At 52.6% G+C, this 17,533-nt stretch overlaps 1 protein-coding gene and 1 long non-coding RNA gene across 2 annotated transcripts in view; one reads left to right on the top strand and one right to left on the bottom strand.

The window, feature by feature from the left end:
• Ece1 (endothelin converting enzyme 1) overlaps positions 1–17,533 on the bottom strand; it is a 100,510-nt gene that overhangs the window by 55,504 nt on the left and 27,473 nt on the right. The window lies entirely within an intron of this gene.
• LOC116096888 lies at positions 12,443–16,279 on the top strand. Its single transcript, XR_004121150.1, has 2 exons — positions 12,443–12,966; positions 14,531–16,279. It is a non-coding gene; the product is annotated as an uncharacterized LOC116096888 (long non-coding RNA).

Below are 17,533 nucleotides of genomic sequence, written 5' to 3'. Positions count from 1 at the left end.
GCCTGGCTCGAGAAGGGTTTCCTAAACAAGAGATTTGGCTACATTGACAGGTGCTAATCAGTCACCAGAGGAAAAGAGTTTTGGTTCCTCCGGCACATTCTCTGGGACCTAAGAGGGCCAGGGAAGTGACAACTTCTGCTTCCCACCCTCTCCTCTCAGCCTGATACCCTTTCTCTTTTGTGGGTTTTCTTGGCCCCTCTTACACTAAACGAAACCAGAACTATGTGAAACAGCTTGTGGGCAGGTTAAACACTGGCTCCTCCCGCACTTCCAGTTCATTTCAGAGACTTCTGGGAAACCTCCTGACCACTGACAGCATCTGCTCCCATCCCCATGTATCCCTCCAGTCTCCTCCCCATGCCACTTCCCTAGACCAGGCATCTCTGAAGACAGAGCCTGCTCTGCTCCCCCGGGAGCTCACTCTGTGGCTGCAGCCTCTAGATGTTTGAGCAAAGGCGCAAACGGGTGGATGGACAACCACCTCCCATCCATCCTGCTCCAGCTGTTAGTGGCTAGATGACATAAGCGGCCCAAGTACCTCTCAAGTGAAATAAACATCACAGAAAGATTTTTCAGCTCACAAAAGCCCCGCCCCATTCCTGCTTCCTGGGCATGCCCAGACTGTGTGTCTTCCATAGATAGAGAAAGGGGCTAAGGAAATTGGACCCTACACCTACTGGGTGTCACTTAAGATGTCTTGTCTCAGAGCACTTCAGCCCTCTCAGTCAACATCCTTCTCTCCACCTAACAGATAGATGACGGAGGATTCACCAGTGGCCTGGCTGGACCCTAAGATAACTGGGATATGAGCTTTTCTACCAACCTGCAAACCAACCCATGCTGGCTTCATTAAGCTGTCCTCAAGGAGGCCAGGCCACACAGTAAGTCAGTCAGAACCAGAGTCAGGTCACAAGCCTGGGTCGTGGAGGCCAGGCCTGTGTTCTTTGTGGCAGGCACTGCTACTTCCAGTGGGGACTTCATGAAGTCTGGATGCCGGGGAAGACTAGGACCTGGGCTGGTGGAATGGCCAGGGCTTGTTTTAATGGTCTCATTTGTGGTTATATGTGCCACGCCCTGCCCAAGCTTCAGGAAAGCTGAACTGCTTTGTGGGGAGCCTTCCCCAACCTCACCCCACTCCAGAAATCTGGGCTGCATCTGGGCCTGGAGCTCACAAGGAGGGCTTGGCTGAGATCAAGAACAAAGAAGCGGGAATGGCTGCTCCCTGTGGAATGTGGGTCCTGGGTCCCCAGTGCCCAGCTGTACAGGGAAAGTGACAAGAACCAGATGAGATGGTGGCAGATCTGGAAACTCTGTGTCTGCCATTGTGGGTCTGGGACGAGCACAAGCCACAAGCGAGACACAAAGATGTTCCAATGTTTCTGATGACAAAAGCCTGTGGCCTGGTGGTACCCAGGAATCCCATGGGCCCCAACAGCTTTAGTCATTCATATGACTCTTGTGGTTGGTTTGCCCAAGGCAGGGGATATGTGGGGAATCTTAGAGCGTGTCAGAGGTGGCAAAGACAGCAGAGTTTCAAGCCTGGGCCGGGAAGCCACACCCTGAGCTGTTTTTACATTCTGTTTCTAAGTCTCCATTGCTCCGGGGGCGGAGGCCACTCTCATGGCCGAGCGCCCATCATTCATTTCTGCCAACAACAGGCTGGGATCTGCGGGATGCTACGTGTCACCCAGTACACACTCGTTCAACAGGCGTGAAGACGGAGCCTGCCAAAACGCTCACTTCAAACCTCAATCCCCTGCCCCACTCGTTGATCAAGAGCCTCGTCTCTATGCCTCAGTTGTATCATTTGGAAAATTGGGTAACTAACAGACACCCCCCCCCACACACACACACAGGAGTGTTGTGATACATAATGAGGCAATAGAGATCAGGGTCAGCTCCACAGCAGGTGCCTGTGTTATTTGTATTGTTCTCCCATAGCGTGTGTGTGTGTGTGTGTGTGTGTGTGTGTGTGTGTGTGTGTTTGTGTAATGTGAACACTGCCCCTGTGTGAGCAGGCACATACTCTGCTTCAAGCAAAATAATAAATAAATATAACTGACAGAGGTTAGTGATAGAGTTCAGTGTAGGGTACCTGCTTTGCATGCCCAAGGCCTTGGATAATTAATAATAATAATAATAATAATAATAATAATAATAATAACAAGAACAACAACAATAATAATAATAGCAGCCACACATCCCCAAGTCGCTGACTCTGACAGTGCCTAGATCCAAGGTTCCTTTATGACTTCACCTTCTTCATATCTATGATCACTTTATGGGGCCAGTCCTGGGACACCCATATCACAGGTTTGGAAATTGAGGCCTGCCAACTAACACAACAAACACTTGACCTCAGATTCGCCTCATCTCCTTTCATTCCTCCTTTTCTTGTGGCTCCTCACCAGGGCCTAGGTCTTAGGCCAGACTCCTTGGAGGTCACAGGTCACTCCACCTGAGCTATGGGAATACAGGGATAGAGCTTGGTAGGTGGGGAAAGAGACACAGCTTTGAGCCACCACAGGTTCTCATGGCATAGGCATATGAAGGGAAGGGGGGTGTAGGGTAAGAAGCAGAAGAGGGGTGTGGTGTGGGGTGGGGGACTGAAGTCGAGGGTTAGGGAACCACCTGAGGTTAGAATACACAGGATAGGTCGGGTTCTTTACTATTTCTTTTGAGACACATGGCAGCCCTGCTGGGGACTGGGTCGCTATGTTCTTGTGCAGTATGACAGAGACTACACATGCCCAGTTGATCCATGTTCACCTCCCATCTTCCCTAACGCATGGGTTGTCCCCATCAGTCACCTCTGACCTCCAGTCATGTCCCCAGCAGCTCAGCCGCTTCTAGTCCCTGGATCTCCCTGTGGCTCATCTCCCATTGAATTCTGGGAACAAAGAGGTAAATTGACTGACAAGATCCAGCTGGTCTCCTGCTAACAGACCAACTTCCTGGGGGTACTGAATGCTGACTGCTGACGGCCACCTCCACAGTGGACAGCCAGGCATGGGCCACCTTTACCATGGGCACCAAAGCAGCTGACAGTGCCTCCCCTCAGGATCTCCTGGGTTTAGGTCCACAATATGGACCAATTAGACATGTGTGGTACCCCAGGGTCAGACTCTTAGCATCTCTCCTGCTTCATCCCTCACAGATCCATTCCACGCACATAGGGTCCAGTCCCCTAATGGACAGGTTCCTGCTCCCAAGCCTTTGCATGTCCATGACAAGCTAACTCCTCAGCTCAAAAAATCTTCCTCTAGGCAGTCTTCTGGGACTTTACCAGGCCCCTTCCCCACTCCTCACAAACCGGCCTTCAGTGTCTCAATCTAAACACAGCATGGCTTTGGTACTTCAGTCGCTTCCTATACTGTGGCTTTCATCATTTCATAGGGATGGGAGGAGGACCCAGCACACAGGGTCTTCACGTGTGCTGAGCTAACATAGCTCATATAAAATACTTAGCTCGGTACCTAGCAGGAAAGTGGCATTCAGTCACAGTCCCCAACAGGTGGTGTACTGTAAAAGAGCCAGCTCTTCAGGAGGGAAAAAGGAAGACCAACAGACAACTGAAAGGACTGTAGAGGGTGTTCACACAGAGGGTGCTCACAAAGAGAATGCTCACACAGAGGATGCTCATAGAGGGTGCTCACACAGAGGGCACTCACACAAAGGGAGCTCACACAGAGGGTACTCACACAGAGGGAGCTCACAGAGGGCTCTCACACAGAGGGCTCTCACACAGAGGGTGTTCACACAGAGGGTGCTCACAAAGAGAATGCTCACACAGAGGGCGCTCACACAGAGGGCTCTCACACAGAGGGCGCTCACACAGAGGGTGCTCACACAGAGGGCACTCACACAGAGGGTGCTCACACAGAGGGTGCTCACACAGAAGGCGCTCACACTGAGGGTGTTCATACCTGCCCAACAGCCACACATCTGGAAAACCTCTGAGTCTGGGAGCCATTCCTGCAGGTTCCATCACACAGCAGCCAGTTCCACCACAAGAGCAGCCAGCACCTCCCGCCTTCCCTCCTCGCACCTGTTTGTTGCTGTCCACCTCAGGCATCATCCCCCAGTCTTCTCAGCGCACTGTGCGAGAGGCCCGAGTCCTCCAGAGCCACAGACAGACACCTGCACCTTGGCGCTCCAGCACCTTTGTGAGGGACAGCCAGGCTGCGGAAGTGCCAGGCTGAAGAGGCCGAGGGCGCTGGAGCAATTTGCTGATCTAATCACATAAAACTTAGGACAAAGCTAATCTGTCTGGTTTAATGATATTTACAACGTGACTGACCTGCTCGGTAATTAGGTCCAACCAGGAAACAGCTTGTGGAAGTGCTGTAATTATTGTTTGTGTTACCCTGGTGGGCAGGCTGGGGCTGGGGAGAGGAAGAACAGATGAGACAGGAGCGTATGTACACTCCAGGTTTCTGAACCCCAAGACAGCCTACTTTTGTGGACGGTCTATCAACCCCACTGAGGTCAGAGGTGGGCAAGAGTCCTTCTCAAGGTCGAGAAATAAGTTCAGAGACGCCCAGTCTCTTGTCCAAAGTCACGCAGCCAGTGAATGACAATCAGGGTTCTTATTCCTCGGACAGCAAGTGATGATTAGGGCGAGGGCTGCGGGGACTGGAAGGTGACATGGCGACATGACAGATCTCACATCAACTTGCTCTTTAATAAACACAGAGGTGCTGGACAGGCCGAGGGTGTGGCTCAGTTGATATAGGCTTAAGACACATGAAGCTCTAGCTCAACACCCAGGACAGAACAAAACAGCAGATACTGGATGTGCAGTACACGCCCGTGATTCCCGCACGGGGGTGCGGGGCTAGGCAAGAGGATCAGAAGTTTAAGGCCATCCACCGCTCCATACTAAGCTGGAGGGCGGAGGATATATGAGACTATCTCAAAGAAAATGGAAAAGAAAGAAAGAAAAAAAATAAGAGAAGAGAAGAGAAAAAAGAAAAGAAAAGGAAAGAAAAGAAAAGAAAAGAAGAAAGTCAGGGCTGGAGAAATGGTCAGTGGTTAGAGCACTGGCTGCTATTGTAGAGGATCCAGGTTTGATTCCCAGCACCCACACAGAGGCTCATTACCATCTGTACCTCCAGTCCCAAGGGATTGAAGCCCTCCTCTGGCATCTGCAGACACTAGATATACATGTGCTATACAGGCATATACACAAACAGTCATAGGCTTAAAATAAAGTAATTTAACACAAAATTCACCCAGCACCCAAAATAAGTTGGCCTAGGAATGATGGCCCAGGAAGATGACAACTTTAAGGCTATCCTCAGCTACACAGAACTGGAAGCTAGCCTATACTAGCCATATGATATCCTGTCTGAAACGAACAAAGAAGGCCGAGGAGGCAGGGTGTCTCTTTTATGGGGAATTCTGGAATGTAGATTAAGCTCCACTGACTAGACTGGGGACCTGTCTGTCCCCTGTCCTTAAAAGACCAGGGCAATTCCACAGCCACCTTACAGAGGTGCTGTGAGTATGCACTTTAAGGCGGGCCTTCCTCACAACCCGTCAGGACAGGAAGCGCTCTTTTCTTTTCATTTCACAGATTGAGAAACTGAAGCTCCAGAAACTTCAGAGTGAGGGGACAGAGCCAGCATGAAGTCTTCCCCAGGACACAGCACTGGTGCACTGCATTGCATCACAGCTGCCTGAGAGGCAGGGCCCCCTGGCCTAGCCTCTGGCCCATGCCCCAGGCTGGCACTGAGTACCCTGTATGCTTCACACAGCGACCACCTCTAGCTGGGTGACCCTGTAGCTCTTATAGCTTGGGGTAGACAAGCCAGGCATGGTGGTGCATAGCTTTGATCCCAGCACACGGGAAGTGGAAGTAGACTTCTTGAGTACAAGGCTAGCCTGGTCTGCAAAGTGAGTTCTAGGACAGCCATGGCTATGTAGAGAAGTCCTGTCTTGAAAAAAAAAAAAAAAAACAATAATTAACAACAACAACTCCTCTGGGTGGTGATAACATCACACATCTCAAAAGTGCGATGCAAGCTGGGAAATTCAGTTTTAAGAAACAAAACAGTAAGCACTTATTTAGTACCTACTGTATACCCACGCAGGGACTCACAGGCAGGCTGCAGCCACAGGGAGAGTCTGGACACACATCTGCTGGCCACTCTACACTATCATCTTTAAAAAACAAGAGATTACAGATGATTTTCTGCCCCGAGAACCCACAGACCCTGCAACAAGGACTCTGGAGTGAGAGTCGGGATGGAGCTGCAGTTGAGCACTCCCCAGCCTGGCCCCTGGAGTGAGAGTCGGGATGGAGCTGCGGTTGAGCACTCCCCAGCCTGGCCCCTGGGACCCAGAAGGTTACCCTGCCAGTGATCTTTATCCTCCGCTTCTCCAGATAGCAGGCTTGTCTGGACACATTCCCAGGAAGTGGGGTGCCCAAGCCCTAGCATCCCTGAGGCAGTCCGATTCCACCCTCGCCTTCCTGGGCCGGGCCCCACCTCATACCTCCCACAACCCCTAATCAGGCATCTACCAGGCTCCCAACCTCCTCACCTCGCCTCGCTGCCATCCTGGCACTATTAAAGTTGGGGTCCCATCACCCGCCTGCTAAGAAAGCACCCACAGGAGAAACTGGTCCATGCTAGGGAAGTCTCAGTGGGCAGGGCTCAGACCCTCTCAGGCCTCTCCAGGGAAACAACATCTCACTCCCTGGCTGGCAAAGCTGCCCCTCAGGTGGCATCGGCATGCAAGGAGGCACCATTTTCCCGGAACCCTGAGAGGAGTTTGGGTAACGGTTAGGAAGCCAGTCCCTAAAACCAGCTGGGTTCAAATTATTGCTCACCCTGGGACTCGGTCTATAGCCCGGGCCAGGCACTTAATCCCTGCCCTTGGCTAAGCCCGCTCAATTATAAGAAGGATTTATTAGAAATCATTACAAGGATTAAATGAGTTTGCAGGACAAGGACCTGAGACAAAGGAAGAGCCAGACCAAGTATCAGCTGTTCCTGCCAGTGCCGCCCACAGGCTCCCGCTCGCTCCCTGCCAGCTGGTCAAATCTGGCCCACAGACATGTCAACATTTTAAAAATACCAGCGTGGTAGGGATTTTACATGAGAAATCAATATTTTTTTAATTTTTCTCTGTAAACACAAAATAGAAACACAGGAACACTGCTAGGTCCCCATTCTCACAGAGCTGGAGGATAGACGCCTCTGGTGACAGGCCACAGGTCCCCAGGGCGTCACAGCCTGGCCTCACTCCTCCTGGCCTCCTTTCTGAGGCCCAGGCTTGGCGGCTCCTTCTCACCATGTTGGCGCCATGACACGTTCCAGAGAGAAAAGACGCCTCCTGCTAGGAGCCTCTCTGTCAACTGTGGGAGAATGATGGATGTGAAGCTTGAAGCCAGGCCAGCTAATCAATGGTGACTGACGCTCTGGAGAGCGGTAACCTCAGACTTTCTAGAATGGAGCAAGACTGGGAAATGGGTACGTTCTGCAAGTGTCCCATCTCGACTTCACGGCCGTGGCTTACACATGTGCACGCTTGTTAGAACACATCCAGCCGTCACCTGTGTGTTTTATCCTGTGCAAATGACAGACACTCCCATAGAAAAGAAATGGGTAGGGGAGCCTGGTGGGGAGGGGCTCAAGGTCTATATAGGGCCTGAGTCCTTTGGGAGTGAGGATTCTGCCTGTTAAGTGTGACAAAGACGGGCGGGCTGCTCCCCAGCCATCAGCTAGCTCTCCCTGCCAAGGTCAGGCCACACAGCCGAGGCTGCAGCCCAGGGTGTAAAGCTGTGTACAGTTGTACAGATGCATAGTGTCCAGAAGAGAAGCCATCAGCTGCGTGGGGCAACTTAAATGTGTTAAACTGGGATGTAACCCAGTTGGAAACGTACTTTGTCTGCACTCCAGGGTGCTGCGTACCAAGCCTAGTACCACATAAACTGGTGGATGTGGGGTACGTTCAGAAAGTAGAGGCAGGAGGATCAATCCTCAGAGACAGTGAGTTCAAAGGCAGCCTGAGCTATGAAACCCTGTCTCAAAAAAAGCTTTTTAAAAATTTATTTATTTATTTATATTTATTTTATTTATATGAGTACACCGTCGCTGTCTTCAGACACACAAGAAAAGGGCGTCGGATCCCATTACAGATGGTAGTGAGCCACCGTGTTGGTGGCTGGGAATTGAACTCAGGACCTCCAGAAGAATAAGCAGTGTTCTTATCTGTTGAACCATCTCTTCAGTGCCCCCCAACCCTCTCTTTAGGGCCCCCACCCTCTCTTCAGTGCCCCCCCCCAACCTTAGCAAATTTTTTTTAAAAAAATTGTTTTGTCTTGTTTTGTTTTGTTTTTTTTCAAGACAGGGTCTCCCTTCTATGTTGCCTGGAACTTGCTCTGTAGACCAGGCTGGCCGCAAACTCACACAGATCTGCCTGCCTCTGTCTCCCGAGTGCCGGGATTAAAGGCGTGAGCCACCACCGCTGTCTGGCTATTTTTGCTAATTTTTAAATTTTCTAAAAAAAAATGCATTTTTTTCCTTTTATTTATGGGTATGCCTGTGTGCCTGCTCGCATTCGTGGGCGTGCCCATGCAGGTCAGAAAAGGGCATCAGATCTTCTGGAGTTACAGGCAGTTGTGAGCTGCCCATTAAACCTGAGAGTAAAGCCACTTCCGGCCCTCATCCAGCAGACTTGTCCCTCAGGCCTCAATGACTTCGTGTAGGGTGACACGGTACCTCCCCCTCCCTCCTTAGACTGGGCACAGCCTCTCAGGGCACACGGGGACTCAGAAAGGCTCGCAGGGGAAGTGCTATGTCAGCAGACCACCTAAGCTAGAGCAGGGAGGCACGGGAGCAGCGTGAGGGCCAGTGGGGACGTTTCTATTTTTGAGGGTATGGAAAATGAGTGGGTGGCGGGGGGCGGGGGGGGGAGGAAACAGGCTGGATTCGATGCTGCGGGCCTGAGGGGAAGAGCTGCTGAGCACAGGGAAAACTCAAACCCGACCCCACGCCCCGTGGTTGGAATGGGATCTGAACAGCACCAAACACTGTGGTCACACCAGGGCAGCAGGAAGCTGAGTCCATCTTTAGAGAGGTTCCTCTGCCTGAAAGGATATGGCACTCCCATTGGGACGGGAGGAATGGGCTCGCCATAGAGGCTGCTGGGAAGAGAGAACTGGCAAGGCTCAAAGCTCCTTACCATCAAATAGATCTGTCTTGCCAACTCCACTAAAACCTCCTCAGAACCTCTTCAATGCATATCTGCTCGCTCGCTCGCTCGCTCATTCATTCATTCATTCATTCATTCACTCACATTCAGTCAGTCAGCCAGTCATCCTGCACCTGTGACGACCCAGGAAATGAACCCCTACTGGAAGTAAATCATTGAACGAGACAGGGTCCTCACTCACAGAAACGGGAATTGTGGTATGGGAGAGAAACAACATGGCTCTAATAGACACACCAAACATTTATTCAGTACTTGCTGTATTCCAGCCAAACGCTACATGCCAAGTGCTTTAAATGCTTCTATTTGATCCTCACCAAAACAGCGACATGTATCATCACTGATTCTCTTTGGGAGGCAGGGTGAGGGAGCCCAGGCACAGAGGGCTGATCATCCAGCCCTCAGGGTTGGGGTCTGGGATTTAAACCTAGATAACATGCCAGGCAGTGGTGGGGCACACCTTTAATCCCAGCACTTCTGAGTTCGAGGCTAGCCTGGTCTACAGAGTAAGTTCCAGGATAGCCAGGGCTATACACAGAGAAACTGTCTTGAAAAACCAAACCAATAACTAAACATAAAAAACCCTAGGTAACATGCCTCCAGTCTGAGTTCCTGAACTAACAGTGTGCTTATGACCTCATGCAAGAAAGGACAGCAGGGAAGGGTCAGGCAGGTGTAGGGAGAAGATGGCAGGTGACACACTGACACTTTGTCTGAGGCCAGAAAGATCAGGATGAGTCAGGAGAAGCATACCTCGGTCCCTCTGAAAGGCAAGGCTCCTGAGGCAAGAGAAAGAGAGTTTAAGGAGGTGTGGCATTTTGGTGTGGAGACCCTGCCTTCCAGCCCTGCAGCCTGCTACATTAAGGGAACTGAGGCTCTGAGAGGAAGCCCAACCCTGGGGCAACCAAGCCAGAGAGATACAGTCAGCAGGAAGAGATCCTCTGCCAAGCAGCCTCTGCCTCGCACAATGCCTGCGTGTCAGCTGCCAGTGCTAAGGGCTCAAAGCTGAGCTAACTTTGGGTGCAGGATGACAAGCCAGCCAGGTGGGCTTTGTTCCTCACACCTAGACTCTACCCTCTTGATGAGTGTAGTGTGTGCCCCCCTCAAACCTGTCCTAGTCAGGGCTCTGTGATGCTGGCCACCTTGGCTTTAGGGTTCCCGCATCTGTTCAGTACCCTCTTGGCCGTTGCGTCACCAGGAAGTTGATAGGGCAAGGTGGTGGATGTTAAAGCCAGAGCACCTCTGGCTTAGCTGCGTAAGAGCCACAACTGAGCCCTGTCACTCTCAGAACCTCAGTTTCTCCCTCTACACAGGAAGGCAGCAGCTCCTTCCCTGCAGGGGTTCCGAGGGAGAAAGGAACCAGCGGGTAAGGTGCAAGCACCATGGCTGCCTTTGAGGGCTGCGGGAAAGCGTGGGCTTCGGGGAAAGCGAAGTTTAAACATCACTGGTGTAGTCCAAGGACTCCAGCCACACAAGAACCCTAGGGAGACCTCACCATCAACTGCAGGGGCCACCCTGGTTACCTGCCCCCACCTCGTTTGAGGTTATAGATTCTTTATACATTAGCAAAATAACCAAAGGCAGGAAGTGGGGAACTCGGACTCAACAGCCAAGAGAGTGAACCGCATGAGCCCACGCAGACAGCTGCTCTGAGCACTGGGCTCCAGACAGGAAATGGGAGGATAAGACGTGCAAGCCTCTAGCATAGAGGTGGCCAGGCAGAGGAGAGACCCAGCCTGTAGAGGTGGCATCCCCATCCCGCCTCCAGTATCTCTCTTGTATACTATGCTGTTTTCTTTTCTTCCCTCCTTCCCTTTTTAAAATGATTTATGTGTTTTGTTTTACGTGTAAGGCTATGTTGCCTGTATGCACAGATTTGTGCGCGTGCATGACGGGTGCTGGTGTGACGGATCCCCTGGAACTGGAGTTACAGACAGTTGTGAGCTGTCATGTAGGTGCTGGGAATTGAACCGGTGCCCTCTAGAGGAGCAGCTAGTGCTCTTAACCGCTGAGCTATGTCTCCAGCCTGGCTCTCTGTTTCTTAAGCCCGGAGTGGGTCCCCAGTTGTGTCCTCAGGACGTCTAGGACAGGCCACTTTGTAGAAAGCTGGCTGGCTGGCTTGCTCTTGGTAAGGAGCCATGACCAAGCCCTCTTACCCATGTGGGATTGGTACACCCTCCCCTTAGGGACACTGTTTCCTTCCCTGGGTCCAGGTCTTCTCTCCTCTTGTCACTCCCCGTGGCTCCTCTTTTAGCAAAACCCTAACTTCCAGGACTGGGCCTACAGAGTCCCTTCTGCTCCAGAGCCAAGGTTCCTATTACAGAAGCTCCCACGCCTGGCTGGCCTGCTATCTTAGCTCCAGCCAGTGAGGAACAATGGAAACCTCAGCCTCCAGCCCCAACCTCACAGGCCACCTAAGTATGGATTCCTGAGCTTCTGTGTCCCCCTCCACAAATGTAAAAGCCCCTGTTATTGTCACCAGGAAAAAAATCCCTTCTCTGGAACTGGAGATAATAAGAGAAAAGGTGTTTGAGATTGGGCTGGGAAAACTGAGGGGCCCCCACCCCTTTCTGGCATGTCTTCCAGAAACTCTTCAGGTCAGAGACAGGCCAATCACGCGAGGTCCACGAGACCCTACAGAACCCTGGACATGAAGCCTGGCAGATGGGCTGTGTGACTTCAGGGAAGTCTCTTATCTGGCTGAGCCTCCACCTCTCCCTTATAAACAAGGCTTTAGCCTTTGAATGAGAAGAGAAAAGCACGTGGGAGGTGCCTGGGTGAGGAGGCCTGGCCGAGGCACAAGGTCCCTGGGGCTCCTGTATCCTCCCGTTTGCACACACAGCATCGTTCAGTGCACACTCCCCCTCCTGCCTGCTCAGGGCTTTCCTGGCTGGAGCCTCCGAAAACTTCCCAGAACTGGGCTACCAGCCAGGGCTTCTTAAAGTCACCAGCCTCCCGCCGAGGGCTCAGCGGGGCCTAGCCAAAGCCCATCACTCACCACAGGAGATTATCACATCACAGCCTGCAGGATGGCAGGGTGCCTGGCAGGAGCCTGGCATCAGCTCATCGTCCTGGACTGGGGAGTGACTAGGACAGCACCCCACTGTCCTGCCCTCAATCCAATAGAGTCCTCCTTCCCTATCAGCTAGGCCGAACTGAGGCTCCAGAGCTGCAGGACCACATCCCAGCCATGGACATAGCAGCCTCATCCCCCTTGGGCTAGAAGACATGGACAGAACGCTGGGCTGGATTGGGTCTACTCACATCCCACTCTTGGTTAAGAACAGAAACTCCGGGGTTGGGGGGGAGCCAAGCTGTGTGGAGTTTGAGTTTAGCTGTGTGAGTGAGCAGTCTAAGCATTTGGGGCCTAGTCTCTGTACTTAAGAACTGTCAAAATAACAGCATCCACTGTCCTGGCTTGCTGGGAGGATAATCAGTTCTTTGTAAACTCTTTGGAATGCTGCCTGGTACTGCCTGAATGGACCGTCGAGTGAATGAGCGTGCTCACGTGCTCACTCTCTGCTGCCCAGACAGCATCATCGGCAGACCGGCTAGCACGACCCTGTCACCAGCTGTCTGCCATTGCTGCGTACGCCAAGAGCCCTTCCCACACAGGACCTTGGGGGAACCTCCATCGTTGGGACCCTCGGGTTTGAAAATGATATAATCTCAACACTAGCTGGCTTTTTGCAAGACGGTAAACTTCTTGATGGCGTTGCCCAGGTGGGACAGAGGAGCCGGCATCAGGTAGGACTTGATCCAGACCTTCTTCAGGTGATGCTATTAGGAAACTTCCCCTGCGCTGACACAGTGTCACAGGCAACGCCCTGCCCCCCAGGGGTGCTACCCTCACCCACCCCCACCTCCTGAGATCTCAGGCCCGTCCAAGTAGGGGAGCAGGCTGCGTTCACTTGGGCCAGCATAAGACCCTTCTCCTTGCCCGGGCTGAATGATAAAGTCCAGGGGAGAACTCAGGTTGGCCAGGGATGGTCCATGTGCCCTGCTCTGTGACAGTGGGGGTGGGGTCCAATACTGTGGTTGGCAGCCCAACTACTAACCTGGGGCGAGTTCCCAAAGGGAGGAAACTGCTGCCGGCAGACTGGATGGGTCGGGGGTGGGAGTTGGGGGAGGGTACCACACACAGTTGGACAGAATCAGCCTGGGCTCACCCTGCCTCAGGAACCCTGCGAGTTCCTCTTGTCATCCGTCCATTGCACAACCATCCAGCAGACACCACGATGCAGCTAGAGATGACTTTGAGACCCATCTGCTTGCTACCAGAGCAAGGAGTCTGAAAGGGTCAGGCTCTGTTCACCTCAGCCGCACCCCCGCCCCCCAATCCCCAATTCAGGAGAAAAACCTTAGCTTGGGCTCTTCCAAGCTCGGCAGCCTCTTCCCTCCATTCCCACATACCAAGGGCGTTCCAGAAACCCCACGTGACAAGAAGACGATTAGGTGGAAACAGAAGGTGGGCCACTGTGCCCCACTCGAAAGATGGGATGTAGGCTCAAACAAACTCCTTCCAGTGATACCCTGCAGCCTTAGGCATTCGGAGAATTGGGTCCCAGCACGCTCTGGGCCACTGCAGAGTTATCACATCCACAGCTTCCTCCTGTCCCACATGCAGGACATCCACAGCTCCATTACTAAGCACATTGGTCCCGGGCTGCATACCCAGCCACATCATGGGCTTCTGTGGCAAGAAGACGTTCCATCTGTCTTCATGTTTTCTCACAGATACATATCAGACATGTATGAGATAGGGACATAGCTTGTAGGACACTGGGAAACAGGACAGACAGTGTAGCAGACAAGTATGTAATGGACACGGGCTGCATTTAAATCCTGACTCTGTCACCTGCCACCCCCATGACCTGGGCAAGTGATGGGACCTTTCTTGGTTTTTTTGGCTGTTCATTTAGGTATACACCGTTCTTAATTTTACACTAATTTAGTGTATGGAGTTGGGGGGGGGGAGAGGGATGGGAGGGGAAGGGAGATGGGCGGACAAACATCTTGAGGAGTAGGGAGTCACTTTTCTCCTACCATGTGGACAGTTCTGGCAACAAGTGCTTTTAACTCAGCCAGCCACCCTGTGGGACTTCCACTGTTTATGTTTATTGTTTGGAGATGGGAGGGTGTCTCACTGTAGCCCAGGCTGGCCTTAAACCCCTGTCGCTCCTTTCACCTTAGCCTCCCAGGTGCTGGGATGACAGGCAAAAGCCACCAGCGTGGGCTTTACTTTTCCTTTGTTGAGACTGGGTAGCCCAGGATGATCGTGAACCTCTGGTCCTCCTTCCTCTACTTCCAGAGTGCTAAGATCACCAGCCTGGGTGTTCCAGACCCGTTTTATGCAAGGCCAGCACTCTACTGAATGAGCTACATCTGCAGTCTGTGAGCACCTTTATTAGCCAGAGATAAGAATCCCACAGTCTCGGCTTCCCGTGAGAACAGACTGGTGTGAACGGGCAACGTGTCGGGTACTGATGCTGTTCATTTGATCCCCATACACCTCGAAATAAGTGCTGTCAGTGACCCCCAACTTTGCCGACCTGCAAGGGTAGAGACCTGCTCTGGCTGTGCAGCGAGTGTGGCTCCAAACGCCTGTGTCTCTGATCTGCCTCTTTGTCCCCGCCATCCCAAGCACGATGCAGAACTTCCCTGTCAGGAAGGTTGGTCCTCGCTTCACACACTGCCTAGGCCTCTAGGCTCCAGCCACACTGCCAGTCCCAGCCAATCAGAGTGGATCCTTAATCCAATGTGCTCCTGAGCCGCTGTTGCCTTGGTGACCAGGAATGTCTGCCTCGGGAAGCCCACCCAGACTCCACATCCCACCAGGTCCCCAACACTCCACCCACCACCACCATTACACACGATCAAGCTGGGTAGGGAAGAGTCCAGGAGAGGATTTGGAGGGGCTGGTTCCTCCTAACTGCAGGGGAGAGGGGGCTGTCATGGCTCAGAGTGGTCCCCAAGTACAGGAGTTTGGGGGAAGTACTAGGCTCAAAGAAAGGAGATTGGGAGTGAGCGCCAGGCTCTCCCTTTAGTTCCTTGGGATCTAAATGCTTCCCCAGTCTTGGAGGAGGAAGAGCTGTATGAACTGTGCTGTGGGTCCCTGGGATTGACTGCTGTGTGGTTCTGGACAAGTAGGCTCACTATTCTGAGTGCCCAGCCTGGCAGGAATGAATACGAAGACCCAGGAGGAGACACATCAGAATCAAGTGTTGCCTCCCAAGAGAGGCACTCCCAGGACACCTGCCGTGATGCTGGCTGCTACTGTGACCACACACAGGAATGTCCCGGCCACAGAGACACAGTGTAGGCAGCTGGAATGTACTCCCGGGTTCAACCTGAGAACCACAGAGACTGATGTTGTTAACCTGTAAACCGCAATGGTGTCTGGAACAGCAACGAAAGCCACTGCCCAGGGGGGCGACTCAGTTCTGAGCCAAGCAGGTTCCAATTCAGCCATCCCAGCCTACAGTCACGCAGCTGATGTGAGGAGATCCCAGGTTTCTGAAACAGTTAGGTACTATGGGACTCTGCCAAATGGAGTGTTCTGGGAAGGGTGTCTCTGCCTGGGATACTCACACAGACGACATTCCCAAACCCCCTTCTGGGTCCCCGAAATGCTCTGTAGCCAGCCAGCCTGGGGTTCCCCTCCCCTCTAGGGCTTGGCTCTGCTCAGCCCAGTTCCAGAGCCAATCTGCAATTGCATAATGGACAATTAGGAATGAGCTTTCTTCTCTTCCAAAGGAGCAATCAGCCTGACGGCAAGGACAGAGCAGAGAGGACCCAGGAAGTTTGTCTCCTCGTCCCTGCCAAGATGGAGAGACCCTCTCCTGACCCAGCCTAGCTGGAAAAATCAGAGCTCGCTAGGGTGTCCCCCTACTTCTCCCCTGCCTCCTATCTCCCTTCTAGGAAGACATCCTGACAAGGCTGGCCCATGACTTTCCTGGGATGCTGTGATTCCAATGTCCTCAGGGCTGTCTGGTGGGTGGCACCTGGCCTGTCCCACCTGTCTCCCCTCCCCCGTAATTACTAACCATCTAAGGCACCATGCTGAGAGTGAACATCATACTTGCTAATTCTACATCTACCAGTCACTCATTCCACAGTCTCGCTTCACAGCAAATGGCAATACACAGCCAACAAACAAGGCAGCTCACCCTCAAGCCAGGGACTCTCTTCATCCAGGCACTCTCCTCACCGGGCTTCAGTCGCTGGCCTGGTCCTAATGTCTGCAGTTCCCTCTGGGTCAGTCCTAGACACAAGAGTCTCCTCAACTCCCAGTCCCTGGTCGTCTCCTAGGCCAAAGCCAGCCGGCTCCACTTAACCTAACAACTTCCAGAACACTTCCGAGAGCGCTGCAGACTGACTTCCAGGCCACCGGCATCTAAAGCCTATCTTGTTCCCCTGTGTCCCCACATGTCCACACAACAGCTTCTGGAGAGAAACAGCAGACCTGGGGGATATGAGAGGACCTGGGGGAGGGGGGGTCATGATTAACTGTTCTCTGAGGTAGGAGAGACCCTCCTTTCAAAGGCTTAGGCAAGTCCCGGAAAATGTTCTCCAACATCTGAGACAACTCAACCAAGGACCAGATGCCTGCACGGACCAGACATCGTTTCTGGACGCTGGTCACCATCCTCGGATCCAGAACCTTCCCCAGTTCCCCTCCCTAACATATACCCATCAATATGCAACCCCTTGGAAGCTACCATAGTCACCAGGAGCCGATAGGGAAACGTCAGAGCACTCGTGATGACAGCAGAGGCTGCATGGACCCCAGGACATCAAGTGGACACAACTCAGACCCAACAGTTAGGGACAGGTCAGAGGCAGCAGTAAACACCCTGTGGTCTGTGACTCATGCTGCTCATGTTCAATGTACTAAGCCACAGACACTCAGGATAGGAGATCCGCCAGCAGAGGGAGTGGCAAGCCATGGGTCCCCAGGGCCACAGGAGTGCATCACACTGAACATTCTGGAATGTTCTATTTCAGAGACTGGATGGCTTCTCTGCCATCCTGTAGTCTCACTGAGGTCTGTACTTTTGATGGATCTCAAGTACCTTGCTACACACACACACACACACACACACACACACACACACACACACACGTACAGGCTTTGGAGGGAGACAGATGTGGGAGTCTCCTGAAGTGCACAGAGGACAAAAGGGCTGTTTCCACAGACTTGTCACCAGGCCAGCCCCAGCCTACAGTAATGCTCACCTCAAACTTCTGTTCCTTACCTGGGGAGGAGAGTCCATGTCACACAGTGCCTTACCCTCAACAGAATTCCTCTTAC

The sequence above is a fragment of the Mastomys coucha genome, unplaced genomic scaffold (genome assembly GCF_008632895.1).
Source record: "Mastomys coucha isolate ucsf_1 unplaced genomic scaffold, UCSF_Mcou_1 pScaffold18, whole genome shotgun sequence".
Taxonomy (NCBI): domain Eukaryota; kingdom Metazoa; phylum Chordata; class Mammalia; order Rodentia; family Muridae; genus Mastomys; species Mastomys coucha.
The sequence above is the reverse complement of the archived record's forward strand: the minus strand, read 5'-3'. Positions and strand labels throughout refer to the sequence as shown.